Source organism: Kogia breviceps, chromosome 1 (assembly GCF_026419965.1).
Source record: "Kogia breviceps isolate mKogBre1 chromosome 1, mKogBre1 haplotype 1, whole genome shotgun sequence".
NCBI lineage: Eukaryota > Metazoa > Chordata > Mammalia > Artiodactyla > Physeteridae > Kogia > Kogia breviceps.
The window spans coordinates 70,049,099-70,062,642 of NC_081310.1; positions in this window are offsets into that span (position 1 = coordinate 70,049,099).

A 13,544-nucleotide genomic window follows, 5' to 3' on the forward strand; every position below is an offset into this window, starting at 1 on the left:
GAAGCCATCCAGCCGTGTTGCGTCCCACTCACAAAAAAGCGACTTGGGAAATGGAGCTCAGGGGCACTGCACTTCCCAAACCTGCAGAGTTCTAAACGATAACTATCGCCCCAAAATATATTGAGGTCACGCTACGAAGAGGCGTTGAACGCAAGGCAGAATTGCAGGAAACGGATGTCAACGGGTACATCGGAATGGCCCCGATAGCACATGAAAAGCGCCAGAACGTGGACAATGATGTGGTTGGCCAAAAAGGGCGTATGCGTTTTTTCCTGAATATATTCAGGAAAAAACGCATACGCCCTTTTTGGCCAACCAAGCAACCTGGGAGAGCAAATCAGCACTACAAAGAAATCTCTCGCCCCCCCCCCCGGGGCAAAAGGGCCAGGCGAAAAAAGTCTAAAAACCAGAAAGGCAGGACAGGCCACGGAGTCAACGGAGCCTTGTTAAGCTGATGGGCGGGATGTCAATGGCCAACAGCCAATCTTCACAAGTGTATCCTCTTTCCCAAACCATGTAAAACACAGAACCACAGAGCATAGGGCACTTCCACACATGGGCGTTGACCTTGGGAAAATGAAAAAATCAACCAGACACAGGGACCCCAAAGTTGAGGGCTGCTGTCTTGACAAGAACCTCCACTCCGGTACACGTTTCATATCCCAGGAAAGAGCCAAGTGGACAAAGACGAGTGGACAAGTGGACAAGTGCAGAAGTGGTGCTACGTAGGTCCAATGGAGTGTCACTCAGCCATGAAATCCACTGCATGAGGCTGGTAGCAGCATCCTGAGTGGATTTAGGTACGATCATCCTCAGTGAAATAAGTCCCACAAAAAAGAAACTTATGATATCACTTATCGAGGGAATGTAAAAATCGCTCCCCATGCACTGAATCCCCAAACAGAACAGAGTCACGCTTTTAGAAAACACACTTATGCCTGCTTCAGGGGAAAGGTGAGGTGGGGTGACGCATAAAACTCGAGTTTGAAATGAGCACAGATACCCTTCCGAAAACCGAATATGGAATGGACATGACCTACTCCTTGCTCAATCAACTGGACTCACCAGACCCTGTTCATCGCACAAGTATCTATCCGACTAGTAAGCATCTTAAAAGCTAAGTCTTGATATCTCTGTGTAAGTGCATCAAGTGTGTGTAAAGCGGCCTAAAACCAGCAGGGAAAATCAGCTCAGACCCATTCTGAGGATACATTGCCAACATAAAGAAGAAACAAGCAGGGCAAAACAGAGAGAAATTCTTCCAAAATGCGTTCAGGGACTGGCATGCAACCAGGATTGACCACATCTACAGCCCCAGCGGCAGAAGACATAAGGCTGGACACTCTTGGGGCTGAGACGATTGGTGAGGTTGGGAAAGCAAATGCAGACCCTTGAAAGGAATCCTGCGTGCTCCCCATTCCATGGGTCCCAACTCTCCAGGTTCAACGCAATCTTCCGACAGCGAAAGCACTCATTGGAAACCCAGCGGATGCTACACCGTGGGATCGGGAAAGCTTTCTGAAACTCACCTCAGTTTTCATCTCCTGGTGCTCGTGTTCTCCATTCAGGCCCCCTTACTAACAATCTCCCCACTTGGAGACTCGGCGCCTTTCCATGCCTCTTTCGTACCGTCTGCAATTTGTCCGCAGGATGAACTGCAAGAGGGGGAACCAATGAGAGACTCGCTGGAGGTGTTTGGTCGGGCACATGTCACTCTCATTTCCCATCACGAAGAAGAATTCACCAGCGGTTCAGCCTGCCACCCCGGATCGACAATAGGGCGTGAAGCCATCCAGCCGTGTTGCGTCCCACTCACAAAAAAGCGACTTGGGAAATGGAGCTCAGGGGCACTGCACTTCCCAAACCTGCAGAGTTCTAAACGATAACTATCGCCCCAAAATATATTGAGGTCACGCTACGAAGAGGCGCTGAACGCAAGGCAGAATTGCAGGAAACGGATGTCAACGGGTACATCGGAATGGCCCCGATAGCACATGAAAAGCGCCAGAACGTGGACAATGATGCGGTTGGCCAAAAAGGGCGTATGCGTTTTTTCCTGAATATATTCAGGAAAAAACGCATACGCCCTTTTTGGCCAACCAAGCAACCTGGGAGAGCAAATCAGCACTACAAAGAAATCTCTCGCCCCCCCCCCCGGGGGCAAAATGGCCAGGAGAAAAAAGTCTACAAACCAGAAAGGCAGGACAGCCCACGGAGTCAAGGGAGCCTTGTTAAGCTGATGGGCGGGATGTCAATGGCCAACAGCCAATCTTCACAAGTGTATCCTCTTTCCCAAACCATGGAAAACACAGAACCACAGAGCATAGGGCACTTCCACACATGGGCGTTGACCTTGGGAAAATGAAAAAATCAACCAGACACAGGGACCCCAAAGTTGAGGGCTGCTGTCTTGACAAGAACCTCCACTCCGGTACACGTTTCATATCCCAGGAAAGAGCCAAGTGGACAAGTGGACAAAGACAAGTGGACAAGTGGACAAGTGGTGCTACGTAGGTCCAATGGAGTGTCACTCAGCCATGAAATCCACGTCATGAGGCTGGTAGCAGCATCCTGAGTGGATTTAGGTACGATCATCCTCAGTGAAATCAGTCCCACAAAAAAAGAAACTTATGATATCACTTATCGAGGGAATGTAAAAATCGCTCCCCATGCACTGAATCCCCAAACAGAACAGAGTCACGCTTTTAGAAAACACACTTATGCCTGCTTCAGGGGAAAGGTGAGGTGGGGTGACGCATAAAACTCGAGTTTGAAATGAGCACAGATACCCTTCCGAAAACCGAATATGGAATGGACACGACCTACTCCTTGCTCAATCAACTGGACTCACCAGACCCTGTTCATCGCACAAGTATCTATCCGACTAGTAAGCATCTTAAAAGCTAAGTCTTGATATCTCTGTGTAAGTGCATCAAGTGTGTGTAAAGCGGCCTAAAACCAGCAGGGAAAATCAGCTCAGACCCATTCTGAGGATACATTTCCAACATAAAGAAGAAACAAGCAGGGCAAAACAGAGAGAAATTCTTCCAAAATGCGTTCAGGGACTGGCATGCAACCAGGATTGACCACATCTACAGCCCCAGCGGCAGAAGACATAAGGCTGGACACTCTTGGGGCTGAGACGATTGGTGAGGTTGGGAAAGCAAATGCAGACCCTTGAAAGGAATCCTGCGTGCTCCCCATTCCATGGGTCCCAACTCTCCAGGTTCAACGCAATCTTCCGACAGCGAAAGCACTCATTGGAAACCCAGCGGATGCTACACCGTGGGATCGGGAAAGCTTTCTGAAACTCACCTCAGTTTTCATCTCCTGGTGCTCGTGTTCTCCATTCAGGCCCCCTTACTAACAATCTCCCCACTTGGAGACTCGGCGCCTTTCCATGCCTCTTTCGTACCGTCTGCAATTTGTCCGCAGGATGAACTGCAAGAGGGGGAACCAATGAGAGACTCGCTGGAGGTGTTTGGTCGGGCACATGTCACTCTCATTTCCCATCACGAAGAAGAATTCACCAGCGGTTCAGCCTGCCACCCCGGATCGACAATAGGGCGTGAAGCCATCCAGCCGTGTTGCGTCCCACTCACAAAAAAGCGACTTGGGAAATGGAGCTCAGGGGCACTGCACTTCCCAAACCTGCAGAGTTCTAAACGATAACTATCGCCCCAAAATATATTGAGGTCACGCTACGAAGAGGCGCTGAACGCAAGGCAGAATTGCAGGAAACGGATGTCAACGGGTACATCGGAATGGCCCCGATAGCACATGAAAAGCGCCAGAACGTGGACAATGATGCGGTTGGCCAAAAAGGGCGTATGCGTTTTTTCCTGAATATATTCAGGAAAAAACGCATACGCCCTTTTTGGCCAACCAAGCAACCTGGGAGAGCAAATCAGCACTACAAAGAAATCTCTCGCCCCCCCCCCCCCCCCGGGGCAAAATGGCCAGGAGAAAAAAGTCTACAAACCAGAAAGGCAGGACAGCCCACGGAGTCAAGGGAGCCTTGTTAAGCTGATGGGCGGGATGTCAATGGCCAACAGCCAATCTTCACAAGTGTATCCTCTTTCCCAAACCATGGAAAACACAGAACCACAGAGCATAGGGCACTTCCACACATGGGCGTTGACCTTGGGAAAATGAAAAAATCAACCAGACACAGGGACCCCAAAGTTGAGGGCTGCTGTCTTGACAAGAACCTCCACTCCGGTACACGTTTCATATCCCAGGAAAGAGCCAAGTGGACAAGTGGACAAAGACAAGTGGACAAGTGGACAAGTGGTGCTACGTAGGTCCAATGGAGTGTCACTCAGCCATGAAATCCACGTCATGAGGCTGGTAGCAGCATCCTGAGTGGATTTAGGTACGATCATCCTCAGTGAAATCAGTCCCACAAAAAAAGAAACTTATGATATCACTTATCGAGGGAATGTAAAAATCGCTCCCCATGCACTGAATCCCCAAACAGAACAGAGTCACGCTTTTAGAAAACACACTTATGCCTGCTTCAGGGGAAAGGTGAGGTGGGGTGACGCATAAAACTCGAGTTTGAAATGAGCACAGATACCCTTCCGAAAACCGAATATGGAATGGACACGACCTACTCCTTGCTCAATCAACTGGACTCACCAGACCCTGTTCATCGCACAAGTATCTATCCGACTAGTAAGCATCTTAAAAGCTAAGTCTTGATATCTCTGTGTAAGTGCATCAAGTGTGTGTAAAGCGGCCTAAAACCAGCAGGGAAAATCAGCTCAGACCCATTCTGAGGATACATTTCCAACATAAAGAAGAAACAAGCAGGGCAAAACAGAGAGAAATTCTTCCAAAATGCGTTCAGGGACTGGCATGCAACCAGGATTGACCACATCTACAGCCCCAGCGGCAGAAGACATAAGGCTGGACACTCTTGGGGCTGAGACGATTGGTGAGGTTGGGAAAGCAAATGCAGACCCTTGAAAGGAATCCTGCGTGCTCCCCATTCCATGGGTCCCAACTCTCCAGGTTCAACGCAATCTTCCGACAGCGAAAGCACTCATTGGAAACCCAGCGGATGCTACACCGTGGGATCGGGAAAGCTTTCTGAAACTCACCTCAGTTTTCATCTCCTGGTGCTCGTGTTCTCCATTCAGGCCCCCTTACTAACAATCTCCCCACTTGGAGACTCGGCGCCTTTCCATGCCTCTTTCGTACCGTCTGCAATTTGTCCGCAGGATGAACTGCAAGAGGGGGAACCAATGAGAGACTCGCTGGAGGTGTTTGGTCGGGCACATGTCACTCTCATTTCCCATCACGAAGAAGAATTCACCAGCGGTTCAGCCTGCCACCCCGGATCGACAATAGGGCGTGAAGCCATCCAGCCGTGTTGCGTCCCACTCACAAAAAAGCGACTTGGGAAATGGAGGTCAGGGGCACTGCACTTCCCAAACCTGCAGAGTTCTAAACGATAACTATCGCCCCAAAATATATTGAGGTCACGCTACGAAGAGGCGCTGAACGCAAGGCAGAACTGCAGGAAACGGATGTCAACGGGTACATCGGAATGGCCCCGATAGCACATGAAAAGCGCCAGAACGTGGACAATGATGCGGTTGGCCAAAAAGGGCGTATGCGTTTTTTCCTGAATATATTCAGGAAAAAACGCATACGCCCTTTTTGGCCAACCAAGCAACCTGGGAGAGCAAATCAGCACTACAAAGAAATCTCTCGCCCCCCCCGGGGCAAAAGGGCCAGGCGAAAATGTCTAAAAACCAGAAAGGCAGGACAGCCCACGGAGTCAAGGGAGCCTTGTTAAGCTGATGGGCGGGATGTCAATGGCCAACAGCCAATCTTCACAAGTGTATCCTCTTTCCCAAACCATGTAAAACACAGAACCACAGAGCATAGGGCACTTCCACACATGGGCGTTGACCTTGGGAAAATGAAAAAATCAACCAGACACAGGGACCCCAAAGTTGAGGGCTGCTGTCTTGACAAGAACCTCCACTCCGGTACACGTTTCATATCCCAGGAAAGAGCCAAGTGGACAAAGACGAGTGGACAAGTGGACAAGTGCAGAAGTGGTGCTACGTAGGTCCAATGGAGTGTCACTCAGCCATGAAATCCACGTCATGAGGCTGGTAGCAGCATCCTGAGTGGATTTAGGTACGATCATCCTCAGTGAAATAAGTCCCACAAAAAAAGAAACTTATGATATCACTTATCGAGGGAATGTAAAAATCGCTCCCCATGCACTGAATCCCCAAACAGAACAGAGTCACGCTTTTAGAAAACACACTTATGCCTGCTTCAGGGGAAAGGTGAGGTGGGGTGACGCATAAAACTCGAGTTTGAAATGAGCACAGATACCCTTCCGAAAACCGAATATGGAATGGACACGACCTACTCCTTGCTCAATCAACTGGACTCACCAGACCCTCTTCATCGCACAAGTATCTATCCGACTAGTAAGCATCTTAAAAGCTAAGTCTTGATATCTCTGTGTAAGTGCATCAAGTGTGTGTAAAGCGGCCTAAAACCAGCAGGGAAAATCAGCTCAGACCCATCCTGAGGATACATTTCCAACATAAAGAAGAAACAAGCAGGGCAAAACAGAGAGAAATTCTTCCAAAATGCGTTCAGGGACTGGCATGCAACCAGGATTGACCACATCTACAGCCCCAGCGGCAGAAGACATAAGGCTGGACACTCTTGGGGCTGAGACGATGGGTGAGGTTGGGAAAGCAAATGCAGACCCTTGAAAGGAATCCTGCGTGCTCCCCATTCCATGGGTCCCAACTCTCCAGGTTCAACGCAATCTTCCGACAGCGAAAGCACTCATTGGAAACCCAGCGGATGCTACACCGTGGGATCGGGAAAGCTTTCTGAAACTCACCTCAGTTTTCATCTCCTGGTGCTCGTGTTCTCCATTCAGGCCCCCTTACTAACAATCTCCCCACTTGGAGACTCGGCGCCTTTCCATGCCTCTTTCGTACCGTCTGCAATTTGTCCGCAGGATGAACTGCAAGAGGGGGAACCAATGAGAGACTCGCTGGAGGTGTTTGGTCGGGCACATGTCACTCTCATTTCCCATCACGAAGAAGAATTCACCAGCGGTTCAGCCTGCCACCCCGTATCGACAATAGGGCGTGAAGCCATCCAGCCGTGTTGCGACCCACTCACAAAAAAGCGACTTGGGAAATGGAGGTCAGGGGCACTGCACTTCCCAAACCTGCAGAGTTCTAAACGATAACTATCGCCCCAAAATATATTGAGGTCAGGCTACGAAGAGGCGCTGAACGCAAGGCAGAATTGCAGGAAACGGATGTCAACGGGTACATCGGAATGGCCCCGATAGCACATGAAAAGCGCCAGAACGTGGACAATGATGCGGTTGGCCAAAAAGGGCGTATGCGTTTTTTCCTGAATATATTCAGGAAAAAACGCATACGCCCTTTTTGGCCAACCAAGCAACCTGGGAGAGCAAATCAGCACTACAAAGAAATCTCTCGCCCCCCCCCCCGGGGCAAAATGGCCAGGAGAAAAAAGTCTACAAACCAGAAAGGCAGGACAGGCCACGGAGTCAAGGGAGCCTTGTTAAGCTGATGGGCGGGATGTCAATGGCCAACAGCCAATCTTCACAAGTGTATCCTCTTTCCCAAACCATGGAAAACACAGAACCACAGAGCATAGGGCACTTCCACACATGGGCGTTGACCTTGGGAAAATGAAAAAATCAACCAGACACAGGGACCCCAAAGTTGAGGGCTGCTGTCTTGACAAGAACCTCCACTCCGGTACACGTTTCATATCCCAGGAAAGAGCCAAGTGGACAAAGACGAGTGGACAAGTGGACAAGTGCAGAAGTGGTGCTACGTAGGTCCAATGGAGTGTCACTCAGCCATGAAATCCACGTCATGAGGCTGGTAGCAGCATCCTGAGTGGATTTAGGTACGATCATCCTCAGTGAAATAAGTCCCACAAAAAAAGAAACTTATGATATCACTTATCGAGGGAATGTAAAAATCGCTCCCCATGCACTGAATCCCCAAACAGAACAGAGTCACGCTTTTAGAAAACACACTTATGCCTGCTTCAGGGGAAAGCTGAGGTGGGGTGACGCATAAAACTCGAGTTTGAAATGAGCACAGATACCCTTCCGAAAACCGAATATGGAATGGACACGACCTACTCCTTGCTCAATCAACTGGACTCACCAGACCCTGTTCATCGCACAAGTATCTATCCGACTAGTAAGCATCTTAAAAGCTAAGTCTTGATATCTCTGTGTAAGTGCATCAAGTGTGTGTAAAGCGGCCTAAAACCAGCAGGGAAAATCAGCTCAGACCCATTCTGAGGATACATTTCCAACATAAAGAAGAAACAAGCAGGGCAAAACAGAGAGAAATTCTTCCAAAATGCGTTCAGGGACTGGCATGCAACCAGGATTGACCACATCTACAGCCCCAGCGGCAGAAGACATAAGGCTGGACACTCTTGGGGCTGAGACGATTCGTGAGGTTGGGAAAGCAAATGCAGACCCTTGAAAGGAATCCTGCGTGCTCCCCATTCCATGGGTCCCAACTCTCCAGGTTCAACGCAATCTTCCGACAGCGAAAGCACTCATTGGAAACCCAGCGGATGCTACACCGTGGGATCGGGAAAGCTTTCTGAAACTCACCTCAGTTTTCATCTCCTGGTGCTCGTGTTCTCCATTCAGGCCCCCTTACTAACAATCTCCCCACTTGGAGACTCGGCGCCTTTCCATGCCTCTTTCGTACCGTCTGCAATTTGTCCGCAGGATGAACTGCAAGAGGGGGAACCAATGAGAGACTCGCTGGAGGTGTTTGGTCGGGCACATGTCACTCTCATTTCCCATCACGAAGAAGAATTCACCAGCGGTTCAGCCTGCCACCCCGGATCGACAATAGGACGTGAAGCCATCCAGCCGTGTTGCGTCCCACTCACAAAAAAGCGACTTGGGAAATGGAGCTCAGGGGCACTGCACTTCCCAAACCTGCAGAGTTCTAAACGATAACTATAGCCCCAAAATATATTGAGGTCAGGCTACGAAGAGGCGTTGAACGCAAGGCAGAATTGCAGGAAACGGATGTCAACGGGTACATCGGAATGGCCCCGATAGCACATGAAAAGCGCCAGAACGTGGACAATGATGTGGTTGGCCAAAAAGGGCGTATGCGTTTTTTCCTGAATATATTCAGGAAAAAACGCATACGCCCTTTTTGGCCAACCAAGCAACCTGGGAGAGCAAATCAGCACTACAAAGAAATCTCTCGCCCCCCCCCCCGGGGCAAAAGGGCCAGGCGAAAAAAGTCTAAAAACCAGAAAGGCAGGACAGGCCACGGAGTCAACGGAGCCTTGTTAAGCTGATGGGCGGGATGTCAATGGCCAACAGCCAATCTTCACAAGTGTATCCTCTTTCCCAAACCATGTAAAACACAGAACCACAGAGCATAGGGCACTTCCACACATGGGCGTTGACCTTGGGAAAATGAAAAAATCAACCAGACACAGGGACCCCAAAGTTGAGGGCTGCTGTCTTGACAAGAACCTCCACTCCGGTACACGTTTCATATCCCAGGAAAGAGCCAAGTGGACAAAGACGAGTGGACAAGTGGACAAGTGCAGAAGTGGTGCTACGTAGGTCCAATGGAGTGTCACTCAGCCATGAAATCCACTGCATGAGGCTGGTAGCAGCATCCTGAGTGGATTTAGGTACGATCATCCTCAGTGAAATAAGTCCCACAAAAAAGAAACTTATGATATCACTTATCGAGGGAATGTAAAAATCGCTCCCCATGCACTGAATCCCCAAACAGAACAGAGTCACGCTTTTAGAAAACACACTTATGCCTGCTTCAGGGGAAAGGTGAGGTGGGGTGACGCATAAAACTCGAGTTTGAAATGAGCACAGATACCCTTCCGAAAACCGAATATGGAATGGACATGACCTACTCCTTGCTCAATCAACTGGACTCACCAGACCCTGTTCATCGCACAAGTATCTATCCGACTAGTAAGCATCTTAAAAGCTAAGTCTTGATATCTCTGTGTAAGTGCATCAAGTGTGTGTAAAGCGGCCTAAAACCAGCAGGGAAAATCAGCTCAGACCCATTCTGAGGATACATTTCCAACATAAAGAAGAAACAAGCAGGGCAAAACAGAGAGAAATTCTTCCAAAATGCGTTCAGGGACTGGCATGCAACCAGGATTGACCACATCTACAGCCCCAGCGGCAGAAGACATAAGGCTGGACACTCTTGGGGCTGAGACGATTGGTGAGGTTGGGAAAGCAAATGCAGACCCTTGAAAGGAATCCTGCGTGCTCCCCATTCCATGGGTCCCAACTCTCCAGGTTCAACGCAATCTTCCGACAGCGAAAGCACTCATTGGAAACCCAGCGGATGCTACACCGTGGGATCGGGAAAGCTTTCTGAAACTCACCTCAGTTTTCATCTCCTGGTGCTCGTGTTCTCCATTCAGGCCCCCTTACTAACAATCTCCCCACTTGGAGACTCGGCGCCTTTCCATGCCTCTTTCGTACCGTCTGCAATTTGTCCGCAGGATGAACTGCAAGAGGGGGAACCAATGAGAGACTCGCTGGAGGTGTTTGGTCGGGCACATGTCACTCTCATTTCCCATCACGAAGAAGAATTCACCAGCGGTTCAGCCTGCCACCCCGGATCGACAATAGGGCGTGAAGCCATCCAGCCGTGTTGCGTCCCACTCACAAAAAAGCGACTTGGGAAATGGAGCTCAGGGGCACTGCACTTCCCAAACCTGCAGAGTTCTAAACGATAACTATCGCCCCAAAATATATTGAGGTCACGCTACGAAGAGGCGCTGAACGCAAGGCAGAATTGCAGGAAACGGATGTCAACGGGTACATCGGAATGGCCCCGATAGCACATGAAAAGCGCCAGAACGTGGACAATGATGCGGTTGGCCAAAAAGGGCGTATGCGTTTTTTCCTGAATATATTCAGGAAAAAACGCATACGCCCTTTTTGGCCAACCAAGCAACCTGGGAGAGCAAATCAGCACTACAAAGAAATCTCTCGCCCCCCCCCCCCGGGGCAAAATGGCCAGGAGAAAAAAGTCTACAAACCAGAAAGGCAGGACAGCCCACGGAGTCAAGGGAGCCTTGTTAAGCTGATGGGCGGGATGTCAATGGCCAACAGCCAATCTTCACAAGTGTATCCTCTTTCCCAAACCATGGAAAACACAGAACCACAGAGCATAGGGCACTTCCACACATGGGCGTTGACCTTGGGAAAATGAAAAAATCAACCAGACACAGGGACCCCAAAGTTGAGGGCTGCTGTCTTGACAAGAACCTCCACTCCGGTACACGTTTCATATCCCAGGAAAGAGCCAAGTGGACAAGTGGACAAAGACAAGTGGACAAGTGGACAAGTGGTGCTACGTAGGTCCAATGGAGTGTCACTCAGCCATGAAATCCACGTCATGAGGCTGGTAGCAGCATCCTGAGTGGATTTAGGTACGATCATCCTCAGTGAAATCAGTCCCACAAAAAAAGAAACTTATGATATCACTTATCGAGGGAATGTAAAAATCGCTCCCCATGCACTGAATCCCCAAACAGAACAGAGTCACGCTTTTAGAAAACACACTTATGCCTGCTTCAGGGGAAAGGTGAGGTGGGGTGACGCATAAAACTCGAGTTTGAAATGAGCACAGATACCCTTCCGAAAACCGAATATGGAATGGACACGACCTACTCCTTGCTCAATCAACTGGACTCACCAGACCCTGTTCATCGCACAAGTATCTATCCGACTAGTAAGCATCTTAAAAGCTAAGTCTTGATATCTCTGTGTAAGTGCATCAAGTGTGTGTAAAGCGGCCTAAAACCAGCAGGGAAAATCAGCTCAGACCCATTCTGAGGATACATTTCCAACATAAAGAAGAAACAAGCAGGGCAAAACAGAGAGAAATTCTTCCAAAATGCGTTCAGGGACTGGCATGCAACCAGGATTGACCACATCTACAGCCCCAGCGGCAGAAGACATAAGGCTGGACACTCTTGGGGCTGAGACGATTGGTGAGGTTGGGAAAGCAAATGCAGACCCTTGAAAGGAATCCTGCGTGCTCCCCATTCCATGGGTCCCAACTCTCCAGGTTCAACGCAATCTTCCGACAGCGAAAGCACTCATTGGAAACCCAGCGGATGCTACACCGTGGGATCGGGAAAGCTTTCTGAAACTCACCTCAGTTTTCATCTCCTGGTGCTCGTGTTCTCCATTCAGGCCCCCTTACTAACAATCTCCCCACTTGGAGACTCGGCGCCTTTCCATGCCTCTTTCGTACCGTCTGCAATTTGTCCGCAGGATGAACTGCAAGAGGGGGAACCAATGAGAGACTCGCTGGAGGTGTTTGGTCGGGCACATGTCACTCTCATTTCCCATCACGAAGAAGAATTCACCAGCGGTTCAGCCTGCCACCCCGGATCGACAATAGGGCGTGAAGCCATCCAGCCGTGTTGCGTCCCACTCACAAAAAAGCGACTTGGGAAATGGAGGTCAGGGGCACTGCACTTCCCAAACCTGCAGAGTTCTAAACGATAACTATCGCCCCAAAATATATTGAGGTCACGCTACGAAGAGGCGCTGAACGCAAGGCAGAACTGCAGGAAACGGATGTCAACGGGTACATCGGAATGGCCCCGATAGCACATGAAAAGCGCCAGAACGTGGACAATGATGCGGTTGGCCAAAAAGGGCGTATGCGTTTTTTCCTGAATATATTCAGGAAAAAAGGCATACGCCCTTTTTGGCCAACCAAGCAACCTGGGAGAGCAAATCAGCACTACAAAGAAATCTCTCGCCCCCCCCGGGGCAAAAGGGCCAGGCGAAAAAGTCTAAAAACCAGAAAGGCAGGACAGCCCACGGAGTCAAGGGAGCCTTGTTAAGCTGATGGGCGGGATGTCAATGGCCAACAGCCAATCTTCACAAGTGTATCCTCTTTCCCAAACCATGGAAAACACAGAACCACAGAGCATAGGGCACTTCCACACATGGGCGTTGACCTTGGGAAAATGAAAAAATCAACCAGACACAGGGACCCCAAAGTTGAGGGCTGCTGTCTTGACAAGAACCTCCACTCCGGTACACGTTTCATATCCCAGGAAAGAGCCAAGTGGACAAGTGGACAAAGACAAGTGGACAAGTGGACAAGTGGTGCTACGTAGGTCCAATGGAGTGTCACTCAGCCATGAAATCCACGTCATGAGGCTGGTAGCAGCATCCTGAGTGGATTTAGGTACGATCATCCTCAGTGAAATCAGTCCCACAAAAAAAGAAACTTATGATATCACTTATCGAGGGAATGTAAAAATCGCTCCCCATGCACTGAATCCCCAAACAGAACAGAGTCACGCTTTTAGAAAACACACTTATGCCTGCTTCAGGGGAAAGGTGAGGTGGGGTGACGCATAAAACTCGAGTTTGAAATGAGCACAGATACCCTTCCGAAAACCGAATATGGAATGGACACGACCTACTCCTTGCTCAA